The following is a 13,081-nucleotide window of genomic DNA, read 5'->3' as shown; positions in this document are numbered from 1 at the left end:
GCAAGCCAGCTTTGAGTTCAAAAATGGTTCAAATGGCTCTGAGCACTATGGGACTCAACTGCTGTGGTCATAAGTCCCCTAGAACTTAGAACTACTTAAACTTAACTAACCTAAGGACATCACACACATCCATGCCCGAGGCAGGATTCGAACCTGCGACCGTAGCGGTCGTGCGGTTCCAGACTGTAGCGCCTTTAACCGCTCGGCCACTCCGGCCGGCCCAGCTTTGAGTGTGTAATCAGATATAACAAGAGCTGAACATGAGGTAGGTCAGTGTAATTCATATAACAGATAAGCTATACCATCTAAAAACAATCTGTTCTTCATTGGAACTTGATCATTCAGCAAATCTTTAGAGTTAAGGCGTTAATATTTATAAATTTCAACGTTTTTAAAAGATTCAGTTTGCACCCCTCGTCGACTACACGTAAAATTTCATATCAAGTAAAGATGGCGGTTGATAAGTGTGTTTTTCAGTTTTAAGATGTTCTGCGAAAGTTCGTTTGTAAGAATTCCCATCATCTTTCTTGAGAAAGTTCTCGCGAAAACGGGTATAAAAGCCCTCCTTGTTTGTCCTGAATAAAAGCTCGGGTACACATTGCACTGAATCTTATGTATCCCAGGTTTGAGTTATTCGTCTGTTGTAGGTCTCTCGTTATGCATAAAAAGCAACATAGTCACATTATTAGTAGAAAACGCCACATTGAGGTCATATTTTCTTAACAACTTGGCAATCCGATGAGACAAAAATGGTCCAGAAGGCTCTGAGCACTATGGGACTGTGGTCATCAGTCCCCTAGAACTTAGAGCTACTTAAACCTAACTAACCTAAAGACATCACACACATCCATGCCCGAGACAGGATTCGAACCTGCGACCGTAGCAGTCGTGCGGTTCCGGACTGAGCGCCTGAACCGCTAGACCGCCGCGGCCGGCCCGATGAGACATGTCCCCTAAGAAAGGTATTGTAATATATTTTTTCCCAGTGACACAACTTCGTCAAATAAAGAAGAATTAATGTTCTTACTGATTTTAGCCTAATACACTTTTTGCACAATACTAGCCGGATATCCGCTGTAGACACCAATGTACTTATGTGAGAAAATAAAACAACTACAGCCATCCTTATGATTTTAATTATTTTGTTGCAAACCAGGTCCGGCGGTTCGATGCGCTATCTTCAGGCTGTAGATTATGCGGAAGGTGTTGACACGATCCCTATATATACCGCGTCAGTGGCCAGCATAACAACTGATTTGGCAGTTGATGGTTAGAGTGCTGACACCTGTGGATAAGGAATACCCAGGACTACCAATCCCATTAACAATCGGACATATAGGCCAACTACTTTTACGTATCTTCACTTGCGATCGCAAAGCTGGCGTCTTACGATTCACGGTCAACAATCCAGCGCGACCTTGGTAGAGAAAAGGGAATTACAAGAATCAAAGACTACTTTTAGCTCTTTAATGTAACTAGTAGTTGGGTTCCTCCTGATGATGTGAATATTATTTTCAGAAAAAACTCCAATGTTTTGTTTATGTCTAAATCTACTTACAGTAGATACTGCGCAAGCCACCGTACGGTGCGTGGCGGAGGGTACCCTACACCACTACTAGTCATTTGCTTACCGGTTCCACACGCAATCAAATGGCTCTGAGCACTATGTGACTTAACTGCTAAGGTCATCAGTCCCCTAGAACTTAGAACTACTTAAACCTAACTAACCGAAAGAGATCACACACATCCATGCCCGAGGCAGGATTCGAACCTGCGACCGTAGCGGTCGCGCGGTTCCAGACTGTAGCGCCTAGAACCGCTCGGCCACTTCGGCCGGCCCACTCGCAAACAGAGCGAGGGAAAAACGACTGTCTATATGCCTCCGTATGAGCCCTAATTTCCCGTATCTTATCTTCGTGGTCCTTATGTGCGATATATGTTGGTGGTAGTAGAATCGTTCTGCAGTCAGCCTCAAATGCTGGTTCTCTAAATTTTCTCATTAATGTTTCTCGAGAAGAACGTCGCCTTCCCTCCAGGGACACCCATTTGAGTTCCCGAAGCATCTCCTTAACTCGTATGTGTTGTTCGAACCTACTGGTAACAAATCTAGCAGCCCGCCTCTGAACTGCTTCGATGTCTCCCTTCAATTCGACCTGGTACGAATCCCAAAAACTCGAACATTACTCGAGAATAGGTCGCACCAGCGTCTTACATGCAGTCTCCTTTACAGGTGAACCACTCTTCCCTAAAATTCTCGCCATAAGCCGAAGTCGGCCATTCGCCTCCCCTACCACAGTTCTCACAGGTTCGTTCCATTTCGTATCGCTGTGCAACGTTACACCCAGATATTTAAACTGCTTTACTGTGTCAAGCAGAACACTAGTAGTACTATACCAGAACATTAATAGGTTTGTTCTTCCTACTCATCATTAACTTAAATTTTTCCGCATTTAGAGCTAGCTTCCATTCAACACACCAACTAGAAATTTTGTCTAAATCGTCTTGTGTCTTTCTATAGTCACTCAACTTCGGCCGTGTACCACAGCATCATCAGCAAACAACCGCAGATTGCTGCCCACCTTGTCCACCAAATCATTTAACTACATAGATAACAACAGCGGTCCTATCACATATCATAGTCGTCTTTATATTAGATGACAGAGAAGTTATCTGTGTCTGCCTTGATACTGAGTGCATTTTCTTCCCTCGGCTTCTTACTGATGCGCCTAACCGTGGCAAGAGAATTATCTTTCCTTTTGTGAATAGCGTTATTAATTTCTTTAGTGATAATCTCATTAATCCTGCATCCTATCGTAGCTTGATCACGTCTGTCAAGTTTAATAGAACCCACGACAAGTTTCACGTCAACAACAAGTTTAACAATTGTATACTGATCTAGGGTTGTGTCAACGTCATGCTTAAGAACTTTGTTTGAAATGTTAAGTTCAGCTTCGTCAAATGATTTATTAGCTTCATTAACTACTCTCTCACAAAAAGAAAAATTTGGGATCCTACTTTGTGTATGTTTCTGACATTGGTTGTTTTAACATATTCAAGAGCTGAAAGTTTTTTGTGGTGTTGCTTGGTACTCAAATTTCGCTCCACAATTAGCCACTCATGAACTGAATTTATAATAATGTCAGATTGCGAGACATGCAATAACCTATTAAGTTCTAAATACAAAACATAAGCTTTATAGATGAGAAAGTCTTTGATCCCATAAAGTGTAATTATTTCGTTGGTAATTAAGTGGGACACACATGTCCTCATAATGGGTAAAATGAGCACAGTTTTCACATAAGCAGATACATATTTCGGAATCAGATTTCGTAGACGACACCGTTTACTATAGGAAATATCTTTTATAGTATTAAGATTTTTAAGCTTATGTTCTTGTAGGTGGCAACAGCTTTTTCCACCTGACTAGGCAGCGAGTTTATGATTTTGCTCCTAGCCGTAGTCCAGCAGTTGCAAACATTTCAACAAATATAAAAATCAGTTGTCTCCTTGATCTTTGGATCTTCTGTGTCTCTCCTCCAATAATCCTACCTAGTAAGGGTACCAAAGTGGCGAGGTAATCTTCGCTGTAGAGTGAAATAGTCTGTCCTGCACTTTTTTGCGAAGGATCTTAGGTTCGAGTCGAGTCCATCAGCTGAAAATCATGCCTTCGTCGGCGAAATTACGGTGATTCGATGGGGCTCGACCCTGAGGCAGCTGAAGTGAAGTAAGTTTGAAGTTCCTTCGACGACAAGGACATCAAGGACAGAATACCAGGATTATGCACGTATGGGGATAAAATTGTACGGGTCTTGTCTGAAGAACTATGAGGTTTATTTATTTATTTAATAGTATGGCTACGGCGCCCCGTCAGGCAGACCGTTCGCCGAGTGCCGGGCTTTCAATTTGACGCCACTTCGGCGACCTGCAGTCGATGGGGATGACAGGATGATGATGAGGACAGCACAACACCCAGTACGTGGGCAGAGAAAATTCCCCGACCCAGCTGAGAATCGAACCCGGGTGCAGAGGACTGACAATCCGTCACGCTGACCATTCAGCTACGGGGGCCGGACATGGGGTTTATTGAAGGGAGGGAAAAACTAACCAGACAGAAGTGGCTACCCGCTACTCTTCAATATGACTCCTCATCATCGAGGACTAAGCCATTCCCGGTTGTTCACTTATTATGTGACCTTGTCGTCATTTTGATTTAGAGATCAAGGTTTCGGTCATTGTTGCAGATGACCTTCATTAGGATCCTGTTTTACTATTGGGCCAGTAACACGACCAAATCTTATAATCATATTGTTACTTGCCTCTGCTCGTAGCGTCAGGTTGACAAGGACACGAATTTGGACTGGGTAGCAGAAATGAGGGAGACAGATACTGGTGTCGTTTTTGAATGTATCAATGACAGGAGCGGGAAATCAAAAATCAAGTTGTAGTCATGTCTTCCACAAATTGGCACTAGATGCAGGGCGAAATAACGTTACTTTAAGATGTAAACGTGGCACCAATCCAGTCGTAAATACCTCACCAGTACAAAGACCATTTGCATACTGATCGAAAAATTGCTCTAAACAGAATGCACCCGAACTCCACTGCAAAAATGTCGAGGATTGTTCAGATATTTTCTATTCTGGTATTAGGTACATGTGGTATCCACATTCATACTGTCAGAAATAGTCTCTTTCTTATCTTATTTAGCCTTGTAGTATCATTGTTGAGGTTTTGCCGTGTTCCGGAATGTTTATTCATGAAACCCGCACTGGAAACCATTCTGAGATCAAGGTATAAACGAAGTGCTACCCAAAATTTCCGAGAGTATTAATATTGCATTCAGCCAATCAGCTGCACAAATTTCCGCCGTTAGAAGCCTCCAGTTGTCATTAAACTGCCAGCCGGCCACGTGGCGTCATTGTGAGTGCATCGGTGTGAATATTATTGCTTATTTCTTTTCACAGTGTTCCACTGTGACTACGAATTCCGAAATGGTCCACGTGAAGGAATAAAGGATTTGTATTGACTTTTACTTTAAGCTCCGCAAAACTTTCACTGCATGCTAAGGGAGGCTTTTTGTGATAAGGGTTGAGATTAGAAAGCACATATGACTGGTTTGAGGATGGCTGTGAGTCTGTGGAGAACCACAAAATCTCGGGCTGACCATCACGCGTAACTCCACAAGCTGTCGCGAATGTGCGAGAAGTTATGCGCGAGGACAGAAGCCAGACAATCCATGACGTTTGTCAAATCATTGGAATCTCATATGGTATATGTGAACGCATTCTAGTTGAGGCGAAGTGCAAAGAAGTTCGTTGTTCGTTTTTTGAACGATAACCAACGAGACCTATTAGTTCAGGTGTACACTGAGCTGGAAATAAACTGTTCGAGCTGATAGGAATTTCCTGTATAGGCTCGTAACTACCATTCAATTATTGGTGTACAGTTATGACCCTGAAGGAAAATAGCAGTCTTAACAGTGGAAGATACCCTCCTCCCTGAGGTCCGATAAATCGCACCAAGTTCGCAGCAGCGTCAAATCAATGCTAATGATTTTTATTGGCAGTCATGAAATTATGTAAGTTGAAGGTGGAGGGGGGAGAAAGGAAAGGAAATGGAAGAAACTAATGATATCAGCTGCATCGGGACATTATGTGGGACCAGCGGCGTCAAGCGGAAAGTGTGCTGGCCCAGGACTCGAACTCGGGATCTCCTGCTTACTAAGTAGTTGCATTGATCTCTGCGCCAACCGAACACAGTGTTTATCGTAACTGCACGGACTACCTCGGCACGCCCCACAGCTGACTCTCGCCCCCAACTACCGCCAACTATCCACAGTCTCCGTTCTCGTCCTCCATGCTTGCTAAGTTTTAGATTCCCGTTGGAGGTCGAACGAAATGTGCATCCGCACTGAAGACTACGGATTCATTGCCCATCAAGCCGAATCAGCTATATGAACGCTTGATGTCTGGTGTCTCTTCTGTCCGAAAGGACAGACTCCATGCATTCATATAACTGCACCTCGATAGGTAATGAATCCACACGCTAGTATGTGCAGCGCCCATTTCACGTGCAATACGACGAGTGCTTGTATTGGCGTCCGCTGCGACATGTTCCGTCACCTCCTCTTCACAATGGGGTGTGTAAGTTGTTCTCATGTAGTTAGGGCCCTCGTTTCTTCTTTGCAACGAACCAGTCCCCGCATTCGTCGATCGAGAGAAAGAAACACTCGTCGTGACGGATGATGCCTCGCTTTCAACAGCGAGAGCATTGCAACGTACTTCCCCACACACAAATTGCACGTCGGTGAGTTCTGCGAAACTGTACCAGTACCGCTGCATCATATTGTACTGTACGTCTCTGAATAGCACTGAGTAATCAATGGGTCTGTCGTCATTTCATAGCACATTCTGTCATGGGTCAATGTGAATACGGTACAACAGAACCACCTTATGGACGAGTTAAGTAGACAAAACTTGCATCATGACTTCCTGGTGATCAGGCTCGTCCACCTTGTTTCCTTGCAGGAAATAAAGAATGTACACGTACATAAACAGCACAGTACGAGTAAACATGTGCGCGTGTTAGTTGTAAATAAGCTAGGAAGTAGTAATGCCAGACAAGTTCATTTCCACATCTCCTTAAGCTGGTTTCTCCGAGGCCAGGTCCCCTGCCTCAAATTGTTCAGTAGAGCGTCCTCTGTGTCGTGTTACATTTTTGTACATGGGACACATGTGTAAAAAAACGGTAAAGCTGCAGGTATCAGGTTGATACTGAAATAAAAATGTGTAAGAAATCTTATAGCATTAATTTCGCATGCTTTATTATTTTATTTCTTATTAAATAGACTGATCATTATAGTAAATAGGTACAATTTTATTCTATTTCAAATACTAACAAGCTGAAAGACAATGAAACAAGCCTGAAATTTAACAGGTATCTCTTATAATCTCTCATTGATATGTTTAAAATACACTGAAAAGTTTCACAAACAGACACACACAGGACTAAAAAGCAGAAAATATGTATTTAAGTAAAAATAAATTTAACATACCACATTTTAAACCAGATTCAAAAGTGTAACATAATTTCTCCTAGACCCATACAGTTTCTTAACCGCATACAGATAGTCCTGAAGATTTGTGATTCTGAATTTTTGATAGCTACGAAAATTTACGTAAGACTTAAAATGAACATCCAGGGGCACATGTAACACATAATTTACGCATTAAAATTTTACACCCTTGTTATTATCTGTTGCATGTGCCCCGGTTTTCGTTTTAAATCTTAAAATTATTTTCATAGCTATTAAAAATTCACGATCACAAATTTTCACGTCTATTTTCATGGGGTTAAGAATCTGGGTGAAACTAGGAGGAATTATTTTATAGTTTTTACCCCATCACACGACATTTTTATTTTACTCTGATATAAAAGCATAGTGTTTTAAAAATGTATTTTTTCTTTAAATATTTTTTTTCGCCGCTGTACCCGAGGCTGCCGAGATTCTTGAAAATTAAAAGTTCAGCTAAAGCTGATTTGTTGGCTTGCTCCAGATGTACGTAGCTCCGACAAGCGAATGCCAATTAGTCTCCCGGTCCCACCGATGCTGACTTCGCCACATTCACATCAAAGTTCGCAGACACCTACAGTGAGGATAGCATCTACGCAATCCTCCGTGGGTATCAACAATTCTCGGGTCTTGTTGCCGCTCTGAAATATTGGTTTACTTTCTCCATCATGCAGAGCCTTGCCTATGTGGTCGTGAAGCCTGTCACGTGAGTTAAGCGAACATAAGGAAGAGGTTATCTGTTCCTTTCTTTTATGTTCACTGACTTCATAGCTCGTTGTAAGTCGTCGTTACGTACCCATTCGCTACACTAACCCAAACAGTAAAAACACTGAGCATTAAAAGTGACGGTTGTTTTATTTTGTGGATACCACTCAGCCTCCGATGCACAATAGCATCGTTGTCGGCATCCTCCCCATCTTCTTCCACCTCATCCTACAACTCTCTTTTTCTTTGGAGTGTTCAGTCTTCTGACTGGTTTGATGCAGCCCGTCACGAATTCCTCTCCTCCACTAATCTCTCCATCTCAGAGCAGAATTTGCATCCAGTGTCCTCAATGATGGGTTACGTGTCTTCCTCTACAGTTTTTACCCTCTACAGCTCCCACTAGCAATATGGAGATTATCCCTTGATGTCTTAACACATGTATTACCATCGTGTCTCTTCTTATTGTCATTGTTTGCCGTATGTTCCTTTCTTCGGCGATTCTGCGTAGAATTTCCTCATTCCTTATCTCATCAGGCCACCTAATTTTCAACATTCTTTTGTAGCACCACACATCATACGCTTCGATTCTCTACTGTTCCAGTTTTCTCACTGCCCATGATTCACTATCATACAATGCTGTCCTACAAATTTTCCATTCTCAGGAAATTTGTCCTCATATAAAAGTCAATGAGTGATAATAGTAGATTTCTCTAGGCCAGGAAATCCCTTTTTACCTGTCCTAGTCTGCTTTTTATGAAGTCCTTGTCTCGTCCGTCAAGGACTTTTTCGCACCCAAGGTATAATAATTCCTTAACTTCATCTACTACGTAATCACTAGTTTCGATGTTAAGTTTTTCGCTTTTCTGATTTCTGTTACTTCTCATTACTTTTGGCTTTTTCCATTTGACTCTCAATCCATATTCTGTACTTATTCCAATTAACACGTCCTGCAAATCTTCTTCACTTTCACTGGGTATAGCAATGTCATCAGCGAATCTTATCATTGACGTCACCCTGAATTTCGATAAGGATCTTGAATCTTTCTGTTATTTCCACATTTCTTCTTCGACGTATGGAGTGAACAACAGGCGCGAGAGAGTACAACGCTGTCTTAACACCATTTTTAATCCGAGCACTTCGTTCTTAGTCTTTCAGTCGTATTATTCCCACTTAGTTCTTATACGTATTGTATAATTACACGGCTTCCCCTATAGCTTACTCTTATTTTTCTTAGAATTTCGAACATACTGCACGACTTTACACTGCCGAACGTAAACGTAGATACGTAAACTCCATCCAAACGCCTTGATGGACCCAGCGGTACCGACCGGCCGCCGTGTTATCCTCAGCCCACAGGCGTCACCGGATGCGGTTACGGAGGGGCATGTGGTCAGCATACCGCTCTTCCGGCCGTATGTCAGTTTCCGAGACCGGAGCCGCTACTTCCCAATCAAGTAGCTCCTCAGTTTGCCTCACAAGAGCTGAGTGCATCCCCGCTTGTCAACAGCGCTCGGCGGACCGGATGGTCGCCCATCCAAGTGCTAGCTCCGCCCGGCAGCACATAACTTCGGTGATCTAACGCGAACCGGTGTTAGCACAGCGGCAAGGCCGTTGTCATTTACATTGTCGAACGCTTTTCCTAAATCGACAAATAATACGAGCGCTTGATTTTTCTTCGGTCTTACTTCCGTTATCAAGCGCCTCTCTGGTGCCTTTATCTTTCCTAAAGCCAAACTGATCGTTATCCAACAGCTCCTCAATTGTCCTTTCCGTTCTTCTGTGTATTATTTTTGTCAAAAAAATGGTTCAAATGGCTCTGAGCACTATGGGACTCAACTGCTGAGGTCATTAGTCCCCTAGAACTTAGAACTAGTTAAACCTAACTAACCTAAGGACATCACAAACATCCATGCCCGAGGCAGGATTCGAACCTGCGACCGTAGCGGTCTTGCGGTTCCAGACTGCAGCGCCTTTAACCGCACGGCCACTTCGGCCGGCTATTATTTTTGTCACCAGCTTGGGTGCATGTGTTTTTGAACTGATTGTGCGATGGTTCTTGCACTTATCTGCCTTTGCTATCTTCGGAATGATGTGTTTTTCAAAGCTATGATGGTACGTCAGCAGTCTCATAGATGAAAATTCCTGGCAGATTAAAACTGTGTGCCCGACCGAGACTCGAACTCGGGACCTTTGCCTTTCGCGGGCAAGTGCTCTACCAACTGAGCTACCCATGCACGAGATACTGGCAGAAGTAAAGCTGTGAGGACGGGGCGTGAGTCGTGCATGGGTAGCTCAGTTGGTAGAGCATTTGCCCGCGGAAGGCAAAGGTCCCGAGTTCGAGTCTCGGTCCGGCACACAGTTTTAATCTGCCATGGAGTTTCATATCAGCGCACACTCCGTTGCAGAGTGAAAAATCTCATTCTAGTCTCATAGATGCTGCACACCAACTTGAATTCTCATTTGGATGCCACCTCTGCCAAATTCCGATGGAATGTTAGGTATCCGTTCTCCCTCATTTGGTCTCAAGTCTTAGAGAGCACTTTTAAATTCTAACGCTATTGTTGGATCTTCTGTGTCTTCTATATCGACTCCAATTTCTTTTTCCATCATGTCATCAAACAAGTCCTCCATGTCAAAGAGCCCTTCAAAGCACTGTTTCCACCTACTCGCTCTCTCCTCTGCGTTTAATAGTGGAACTCCCATTGCAGTAGTTAATATTACCGCCCTTGCTTTGAATTTCACAGAAAGCTGTTTTCACTTTTCCAAACGCTGTATCTGTCCTTCTGACCACAATTCCTTTTCGATTTCTGCACACCTTTCTTACAACCATTTCGCCTTGGCTGCCCTGAACTTCCCATTTATTTAATTGCTTACGGGTTTATATTGCTGTATTCATGTCTTTCCCTCAACATTTTCGTACTTCTCTGTTTGTTCGAAAAACTGAACCATTTTTTTCTGTTTCCAAAGGTTTCTTCGCAGCTCAATAACTGTGGCTGCCCTTTTTAAGGACGTCCACTGTTCTTCTGTTCAATTGCCTACTATGGTATTCCTTACGGCAGTATTCACATCCTTAGCGAAATTCAAACGCTTCTCGCCATTCCTCAGTATTTCAGTATCCCTCTCCTTTCCCTACTGTTTCTTCCAGACGATTCTCTCAAACCTCAGTATATAATATTTATGTCTACGTAAAGGTTCGGACGGGGATGCACACCTTCGACTCTGCCTGTTATGCTACGTGACGACGCATAAGCTTACCTATAACATTTGCTGCATTCTCGGTTGGCCTTCCACATTCTTACATGTCCCTGTCTGTAATTGAGGAACCATAATTAACTCACATGTGATAATTTTGCCTTCTCTCGTTTCCTCCTCCTCCTCATTAGTTATATTATCCACCCATCTAATCTTCAGCATTCTTCTGTAGGACCAGATTTCGAATGCTTCTATTCTCTTCTTGTCCAAACTAGTTATCGTCCATGTTTCACTTCCATACATGGCTACACTACATACAAATACTTTCAGAAACGACTTCCTGACACTTAAATCAATACTCGATGTAAACAAATTTCTCTTCTTCACAAACGCTTTCCTTGCCATTGCCAGTCTACATTTTATATCCTCTCTACTTCGACCATCATCAGTTATTTTGCTCCCAAAATAGCAAAACTCCTTTACTACTTTAAGTGTCTCATTTCCAAATCTAATTCCTTCAGCATCACCCGACTTAATTCGACTACATTCCATTATCCTTGTTTTGCTTTTGTTGATGTTCATCTTATACCCTCCTTTCATGACACTGTCCATTCCGTTCAACTGCTCTTCCAAGTCCTTTGCTGTCTCTGACAGAATTACAATGTCATCGGCGAACCTCAAAGTTTTTATTTCTTCTCCATGGATTTTAATACCTACTCCGAATTTTTCTTTTGTTTCCTTCACTGCTTGCTCAATATACAGATTGAATAACATCGGGGATAGGCTACAACCCTGTCTCACTCCCTTCCCAACCACTGCTTTCCTTTCGTGTCCCTCGACTCTTATAACTGCCATCTGGTTTCTGTACAAATTGTAAATAGCCTTTCGCTCCCTGTATTTTATCCCTGCCACCTTCAGAATTTGAAAGAGAGTATTCCAGTCAACGTTGTCAAAAGCTTTCTCTAAGTCTACAAATGCTAGAAACGTAGGTTTGCCTTTCCTTAATCTAGCTTCTAAGATAAGTCTTAGGGTCAGTATTGCCTCACGTGTTCCAATATTTCTACGGAATCCAAACTGATCTTCCCCAAGGTCCGCTTCTACCAGTTTTTCCATTCGTCTGTAAAGAATTCGCGTTAGTATTTTGCAGCTGTGACTTATTAAACTGATAGTTCGGTAATTTTCACATCTGTCAACACCTGCTTTCTTTGGGATTGGAATTATTATATTCTTCTTGAAGTCTGAGGGTATTTCGCCTGTCTCATACATCTTGCTCACCAGATGGTAGAGTTTTGTCAGGACTGGCTCTCCCAAGGCCGTCAACAGTTCTAATGGAATGTTGTCTACTCCAGGGGCCTTGTTTTGACTCAGGTCTTTCAGTGCTCTGTCAAACTCTTCACGCAGAATCGTATCTCCCATTTCATTTTCATCTGCATCCTCTTCCATTTCCATAATATTGTCCTCAAGTACATTGCCCTTGTATAGGCCCTCTATATACTCCCTTCACCTTTCTGCTTTCCCTTCATTGCTTAGAACTGGGTTTCCATCTGAGCTCTTGGTATTCATACAAGTGGTTCTCTTCTCTCCAAAGGTCTCTTTAATTTTCCTGTAGGCAGTATCTATCTTACCCCTAGTGAGATAACCCTCTACATCCTTACATTTGTCCTCTAGCCATCCCCGCTTAGCCATTTTGCACTTCCTGTCGATCTCGTTTTTGAGACGTTTGTATTCCTTTTTGCCTGCTTCATTTACTGCATTTTTATATTTTCTCCTTTCATCAATTAAATTCAATATTTCTTCTGTTACCCAAGGATTTCTATTAGCCCTCGTCTTTTTACCTACTAGCTCCTCTGCTGCCTTCACTACTTCATCCCTCAAAGCTACCCATTCTTCTTCTACTGTATTTCTTTCTCCCATTCCTGTCAATTGCTCCCTTATGCTCTACCTGAAACTCTGTACAACCTCTGGTTCTTTCAGTTTGTCCAGGTCCCATCTCCTTAAATTCCCACCTTTTTGCAGTTTCTTCAGTTTCAATCTGCAGTTCATAACCAGTAGATTGTGATCAGAGTCCACATCTGCCCCTGGAAACGTCTTACAATTTAAAACCTGGTTCCT

General features: G+C 42.6%; 1 non-coding gene across 1 annotated transcript; it reads left to right on the top strand.

Moving 5' to 3' along the window:
• The first annotated feature begins 10,057 nt into the window (after window positions 1–10,057).
• On the top strand, window positions 10,058–10,132 carry Trnap-cgg (transfer RNA proline (anticodon CGG)). Its single transcript has one exon. It is a non-coding gene; the product is annotated as a tRNA-Pro (tRNA).
• Window positions 10,133–13,081: the final 2,949 nt, after the last annotated feature.

Source organism: Schistocerca nitens, chromosome 4 (assembly GCF_023898315.1).
Source record: "Schistocerca nitens isolate TAMUIC-IGC-003100 chromosome 4, iqSchNite1.1, whole genome shotgun sequence".
NCBI lineage: Eukaryota > Metazoa > Arthropoda > Insecta > Orthoptera > Acrididae > Schistocerca > Schistocerca nitens.
The sequence above is the reverse complement of the archived record's forward strand: the minus strand, read 5'-3'. Positions and strand labels throughout refer to the sequence as shown.